Here is a 7,843-nt window from a genome sequence, read left to right as displayed (position 1 = left end):
TGCATGGTCGCAGAGCCCCTCTCAGACCCTTCTCACCCAGCAGGGGCTCCACCACTCCACCCTGGGCCACTGCAGCCCACCCTGGCCTCGGGGCAGCCACCTGCCTTGCTGGGTCCCGGCCAGTGGCTTTGGCCCGATTGCTCAGGACAGGAGCGGAAGAGGAGGTTTCATTCTAAGAAGGATGGTCAGGGTAAGCCTCTCTGAGGTGATGTCTGACCCCCCTGACTCCACAACCCATCCAGATGTTTGTGCAATCCTGTTGTTTACACCTCCAAACTGTCCCCGCCGACCTCTTGCATCAGAGAGCACCACAAAGATCCGGGGCGGTGTATCGGTTAACCAGGGCTGCCACAGCAAGGAACACAGACAGAAGTGTGTTGGCTCACAGCTCCGGGGCTAGAGGTCAAGGTGCCAGCAGCGTAGTTTCTTCTGAGGCCTCGCTCCTTGGCTTGTAGGTGGCCGTCTTCACCCTGTGTGTTTGTGCCCAATCTCTTCTTCCTATAAGGACACCAGTCATATTGGATTAGGGCCCGCCCATATGACTCATTTAACCCTAATCACCTCTTTAAAACCCTGTCTCCAAATCCAGTCACATTCTGAGGTGGTGAGGGTTAGGACTCCAACATATGAATTTTTGGCAGACACAATTCAGCCCACAGCGGTCAGATATACCAATTCCCTCTGGCCATTCTCCCAGGGCACACCTGCCCTGCTCTGGGTGCAGACCCAGGGTGGCATCACCCTGACCACACAGGATCTGCAGAGGGGTGGCCACGTGTAACACCCTCCTCCACTCCCTTGTCTCTCCCCTGGAGATCCATCCTTGGCCAGCCTGGCCGTGGGAGCCCGGGGAGGCCCCGCCATTGGGGCCACGAGTAGAACAGAAGCAGGGAGAGAGTGGAAGAAAGGAGGCCCAGGCACCCCGAGCCTGGGCTAGAGGCTGCCCTCCTGGTCCCCACTGCCACCCATTATGTCTTAGAGCCGATCCAAGGCAGGGAGCTGGCAGGGTTCCCTTCCACCCACCCTAGGGCAGGACCAGGCTGGGGGAGCAGACTCACTGGGCCCCACCTTCTCCCTTTGCCTCCAAGGGAGGACTCCAGCAGCCTCTCCCTTCCCCCGCTGTGGGCCAGCCTGCACCCCTCTTTCCCACACCATCCAGGCTGGCTCCATGCTGAGGATGCACCTCTGGGCTTGGCCACCAGAGGGGAGGAGCCCACACCCACCCAGGCCCCAAAGCCCCAGGCAGTCAGAGTCCCTACGGCAGAGCCACCATGATATTACAGACAGGGAAACAGAGGCCCCGGGAGGGAGGGGGCCACCTCCCTGCCCCATGTAGGTCCTGGGAGGCTCCTTGTTCCAGCCTGGAACCCCACCGCACCCCGAGAGCTCAGGGAGGGCCATGGGGGCCCCTTTTGTCAGGGCAGGGGCCATGGGGGCCCGAGCACTGGCTGGGAGTCAGCAGACCCAGCTTCTGTTGGATTGGAGCAAGCCCTTTTGTGATATTGGCATGTATAATAAGGAATATATACTTTGGTCTCTTCCCCGGTTCCGGGCACAGAGCTCCTGAAACCCTGGTAATTTCCTAAGTGATAAGAGCACAAGAGCATCTTTTGTTCTAATATTTGGTCTTTGACCCTGGTTCCTGACGCAGCACTCCTGAAACCCTTGTAATTTCCTGGGTGACAGGAGGGTCTTTGTTCTGACGAGGTGACTCTGGGTCAGCTCCTGGATGAGAACTGCTCACTGGAAAGACCAAGCCAGGAGCAGGAGCTTGGAATGTTCAGTCCCACCTCCCACTCTCTTGAGGAGGGAGAAGGGCTGGAAATGGAGTTAATGATTAATCATGCCTACGTGATGAAGCCTCCGTAAAATCCCAGAAGTACGGGCTTCAGAGAGCTCCTGGGCTGGTGAACACGTGGAGGTGCCGGGAGAGTGGCACCCGGAGAGGGCACGGGAGCTCTGCCCCCCTTCCCACATACTTGCCCTGCTTATCTCTGCCATCTGGATGTCCATCTGTATCCTTTATCATATCCTTTATAACAAACTGGTGAGTGTAAGTAAGTGTTTCTCGGAGTCTGTGAGCTGCTCTAGCAAATTAATCGAACCCAGGGAGGGGGTCATGGGAACCTCCAATCTGCAGCCAGTTGGTCAGAAGCACAAGTGACAACCTGGACTTGTGATTGGCATCTGAAGTGTGTGTGAGTGTGTGTGAGTGTGTGTGTGTGCGTGCGTGTGTGTGTGTTGGGGGGGGCAGTCTTATGAGCCTGAGCCCTTAACCTGTGGGATCTGATGCTATCTCTGGGTAGAGAGTGTCAGAATTGAGTTAAACTGTAGGACACCCAGCTGGTGTCACAGAGAATGGCTTGGTGGGGGAAAACCTGCACACATTTGGTGACAGAAGTATCAGAAGTGAAGTGTTCTGTGTGGGAGTAAAGGAGACTCACAGGAGAGACACGCAGCAGGAAGAACTGGGTTTTTCCTTACTTGAGAAGGAAAAAAAAAACCTGAGTTTTTTCCTTTACACCTTTCCTCTCCCTGGGCCTCAGTTTCCCCATCTGTTAACTGAGGGGAGTGAATTAAGTGATCCTGAGGCCTTCCCACTCTGCTATGCTGCTCGATCGACCCCAAATTCCACGGTTCCCCCTCCAGAAAAGAAAGAGCCATGGCGGAGCCCAGGATGAGCACAGGAGGCGAGGAATCCTAATAACAGAGATGGGGACATGGGGCCCTGGGCTCTTCTCCCACTCTGGGGCCCACGAGGGTGGGCACAGCTGCTGGGCAGGTCAGTGGGACGGTGGGGGGGTGGGGGTGGCTGTGAGTTAGAAAGCCTGGGCAGCCTCCTCCCTGGCCTGCTGGGTGCCTGCTGGGAGCTCGGTGGGCTCGGGGGGCAGGAGGGAAGTGAAACCCACGCTGGGAACATCCTTGACTGGCCCCAGCCCTGCCCTGGGCTAGCCCCAGAAAGGGGAAGCAGACAGCCCACTGAGGAGGAGGGCAGGGGGCTGCCCTCCCCACCCTCGGGCTGCACTTGGGGGAGTGGGACCCTGCCCTCCTGCTCCGGAGATGGAAAAAAAAAGGAATCTCCATTTTACAGAGGAGAGAGTGAGGCTCAGAAAGGTCAGCTGACCAAGCCAAGGTCACACAGCTGGGAAGTGGACAGGCCTCATGAGTCCTCCTTTCTGGGAAGAAAGGGTCCTTGAGGGGGTCAAGGTGAGCTGCATCTTATTCTGGGGCTGGGGCTCTGCCCAGGGCTGCTTTAGGGCTAGGAAAGTCACTGTGTATATATGTGTGCACGTGTGTGCATGCACGCTTGTATGTATACGGGCGTGCTTGCTTGCACAGGCAAATGTGTGTGTGGCCTTAGCTTGCTAATGGATGGCGCCTTTTAGTCTGCAGAAGCTTCCCGGCCACCTACGGGGAGGAGGCTGGCAGTATGGGGGAGGCAGGGTCCCTTCTCAGGCCCAGAGTGGTGCAGAGACCTGGCCAAGGCCACACAGCGAATTTGTGGCAGAACCAGGCCTAGAATCCAGGTCTCCCACGGCACCCGCCCAGCAGGAATGGGAATGGAGGGTGGCTGGAAGTCCGTCTGCGGAAACCCCTCCCCGCGCCCTCCACCAGCTCTGGGCTCCCACAGAATCTTAAACCTCAGAGACCAACTGGTCCAGCGGGTTGTAAATCTTCTCTCACCAAGGACCTCCTTCATCCTGGTTTTCCCCAGGACTCCAGATTTGGAAGTTTTGCATTTGTTTTGTTTTTTGTCTACCAACCATTTGGCAACGCGCTGCGGAGTTGACATTTTCCCTCTGGTGCGTGGTAACCAGACTCTGTGTCCAGCGCCGCACACCCAGGCGGTACCCCATTCCAGCCAGAAGCATTCCAGTCGCCCGGGCAGCCTCATCCCTGGGAGCTAAATGCACAGCCTGTTCGTCCGGCCCTGCTGGGCCCACCCCCTGTTGGGGCAGAATCCCTACCCAAAAGGGCAGGAGCTGAGGACAGCTGTGCTCATCCCAGGGTCTCCACCGCGGCTCCCACGGACCATGGCCTTCACCTCCATCACACACCATCACTCCTGACCCCTGGCTTCTGCACCAGTCTCTCGTGGACGCGGCTCTGCTCCCCGTCCCCGGCCTCGACTCTGCCAACCCAGCTTTGGGATGGGCTCCTTGGCTCTCATATGGGCTACCTGTTTCACTCCCATTAGTCCCGCCCTCCCTGGCGCTGGGGATCTTGGCTTTTAGACCCCAGCTTCCGGTGAGAAGCCCTATGCCCTCTCTCCCTCACCCCTTCCCAGTTATTCTCCACCTGGAGTCCCACCCGTTGCCCACCCCCTGAGCATCAAGAGCAGATGCGATTGAGCTTCCTCAGACATCTCAGAGGAGCTTGAGGCCCCAGGCAGGGGTGGTCAGAGCCCCTGGGTTGGGAACAGTCACTGCATTCCAGTCCATCCTCCACCACTCGGTCGCCCATTCACCATGGGCCCCCCACCATCCTGCCATTCATTCCTCCAACACATAAGCCAATACCACCATCCCTTCTTCCATCACCCATCCATCAAGAGCCTGCATAGATGCCTGCCACACAGAGAACATCAAGGGCCACCAGTGAGAGCCACAGAAGCAGGGACATCACACTGCAAAGACCACAGCAGCACTAGCTGACAAGAGACAAGGCCCTTTCTGTCTCCCTCCTCCCCGCCAGAGCCCACCAGAGAAGAAAGGGGCCGTAGGACAGAAGGAAGAGGGTGAAGGAGCAGGTCTCCCCTGCCCCCTCCAAGTCCCTCCAGCAAGGCCCTGAAGTGCCCAGGGGCAGGTGGATGTCAAATCAGATGTGAGACTGGACTTTGAGACTGGACTTGCCCATGCTGGAAAGTGACAAGGAAGTTAGCAAAGCCGTCTGAGGTGTCACAAAGGCCACCAGTGGGAGGCTGGGCAGGGTGGAAGGCAGTGGTTGGAGAAAAGGAACCAATGTTACTTCAGGTTTGTGAATTGTGGCTTTGGATCTGGAAGCTTGAGGAGGGAGCTGGGGAGAGTGGAATTGCTCTTCCTGTAAGAGGGAGATGAAACCTGCAGTTCCCATGCCACCTGGAAGAGGCAGGAGAGCTCGGGGACAGAGCAGGGAACGGGAGAGAGAGCAGCCAGGGAGGCTGAGCCCTGGGGCCCTGGCGAGGTTTGGGGGGAGATCCAGAGATGAATTACTGGGTTCAGGAGAGGGGAGGAAAAGGGTAGCCCCAAAGGTTTGGAAGAACACACCTATCTAAGGTGCCATGTTCAAGCGTCACCCCTCTGTGACCCAAGACCTTTAGTAAATGCTCTGCTCACAAGTATTTGTCAAGAGTAGGGTTTTGTGGGAATGGAGAAGGGGTGAAGTTTCACATCTGAGTCAGCACAGTCTGAGCAGAAATCACTCAGAAAGAGTGGGAATGGCAGGGGCCAGGCGTCCAGGTGTCTCTGAAGTCCGCGGGAGGACTCTGGGCTTTTACTGGATATGGGTGAGGGGATGAAAGCATCCGCTTTGCCCTGCCTCCAGTGTCTTCCTCACACGCAGCTAGAATAAATTCCAAAAGGCTAATCTGACCATGTTTTACAATACCCCACCCCAAACCCCAAGACACACACCTAAAACCCTTCATGTGCACTCAGGTTAAAGACCCACTTCTGGCCTGGCCTCCAAAGCCCCTGGGGTCTGGGACCTGCCACACTCTCCAGATTCTCTGCACTCTGGACACACAGGCTGTCTCTCACACCTCCAAAGTTTCATGCCCTGACCCCAGGGCCTTTGTACATGCTGTTCCCTCTATAACTGCCCCACCCTCCCAACCCCCAGTTAACTCACTCGCCCTTCAGGGCTCAGCTCAGACAAGCCACTCCTGAACTCCTGACCAGGTCATTCATCCATCTCGGAATTCACCTCTGCGATTATGCTGACAAAGAGGAATGGCAGAACCACAAGATGGCTTAGAGTCCACGCCCTAGACCCATCATGATTCATGCCCGGGCACTGGGCCCACCTTCCCTGAGTATGTTTCCATTTGAATCCCAAACAAATTGGGGGTCTGTTATTGGGGGGGGGGGACAGGGGTGACTGTTGAGTAGACAATCAACAGTGTCCGCCATATTACCGTACGCGGCACACTCTCCAACTCACCCTCCTTGTAGAGGTGGAGGCGGGCTACCAGACATTTCTGGAAGGTGATGGCATGGCAGGAGCATGAATGAACTCACCATGTCTTGGGGCTGGACCCAGACTGGCCTGACGAGACTGGGGCTGTGTGAGGTATAAGGGAGCCTCGTCATCAAACAGCTTGTTTTTAATATAGATCAACTTCAGGACAAATCATGTGCCCTGGGATACACAAGAAAACCCACAGCAGAAACTTCCACCTCAGTTAGGAACAGGGAAGGCTTTTTGTCTTGCCCTCTGACAGAAACCTGGTAAAGACTAGTACGGAGTCATAGACTAGTGGTGCCATCAGCTAATCGCAGTATCTCACACCCAGTCTTTGCTTGCATACCTCCAGTGATGGCACACTCACCCCCTCCAATGGGAGCCCATTTCACCTGGCCAGCACCCAACACTGACCCATCAATTAAGCCATAAAAATCTAATTGGCAGATTAGATTACTCTGGGTACAGAGTTTCAGTTCAGGAAGACGAAAAAGTTCTGGAGAAAGTGGATGGTGACGATGGTTGCATAACAATATGAATGTACTTAATGCTGCCAAACAGTACAATTAAAAATGGTTAAAATGACAAATTTTATGTTATGTATATTTTATCACAATAAAAACAAAATGCACCGCCTCTAGTCGCCACAACTTACAAGCTGTGTGGCTTTGAGTGCTTTTTAAGGTTACTTAAAGAAAATCTAACCGGCAGTTAAGGCAAACTCGTAGGCCCACCCCACCCTCTTTGATCCTGATTTGCTGTCATTCAGCCTTATCCCCCCAGCTCAGAAATCTGGGCTCAGTATTTCCAGCTTCAAATCCGGCCCTGTCCCAGCAGGGGCTGTAGTCACTGTGACCCTCCCCTCCTATGAGCCCGCTACATGCCAGGCTCTGAGGATTCGTCAAGGAATGAGTCACAGCTCTGTCCTCCCAGACACACAGGGAATAATCAGATTTTTCGGTAGAAACCTACAGGGCTCCAGTCTCCATGAAACCTGGCCCAGCCCCTAAGCTCTTGCAGGACTGGCCCACGAAGACCCCCCTGAAGACCTCACTTGGGTGGGATGGTGACAGCAGCAGAGGATGACACTGTTCCCTGAGCACTCAGCACACAGAATGTTTGTGGGTGCAGCCTGTGGCCTCTCAGGAATGTGGGGTGACACAGGGCAGCATGGAGATTTGCCACAGGACAGGAGGCAGGAATTCCCACCTCTGAAATCCCAGCCCAGATCAACCCCACCCGACCCCCCAGGAATCACAGACCCACCGAACATCAGAGAACCAGACGGAGAGCAGGAGGGAACGGAAAACCCAGCTGACCCACAGGTCTCAAACTGGCAGCTCATGGCCACGTCAGGCCTGGCAGAGTGATTTCCTTTTTTTAATTGTGTTTATTGCCAATGTTTGAAAAAATGTGAAATTTCTCATTTCCCTTTTTAAAACAAACAAATAAAAGAGGATGTCTCACGTGGCAATAGTTGGCTGAGTTCCAACCATCCCCTCTAGGTGGGGCATGTCGGCCCCAGCTGGCCACAGTCCCCACCTCACTAGCTTTGCTCACTCACCCTGCCTGTCAGGCCCCTGGAGGCCTCGGAGTTCAGGATTTCCGACCTAATCTAAGATTCCCGTGTCACAGAGGAGTTTGATGAGGCCCAATGAGGGCAAATGACTTTCCCAGTAAG

This window comes from Diceros bicornis, chromosome 25, assembly GCF_020826845.1.
Source record: "Diceros bicornis minor isolate mBicDic1 chromosome 25, mDicBic1.mat.cur, whole genome shotgun sequence".
Classification (NCBI taxonomy): domain Eukaryota; kingdom Metazoa; phylum Chordata; class Mammalia; order Perissodactyla; family Rhinocerotidae; genus Diceros; species Diceros bicornis.
The sequence above is the reverse complement of the archived record's forward strand: the minus strand, read 5'-3'. Positions refer to the sequence as shown.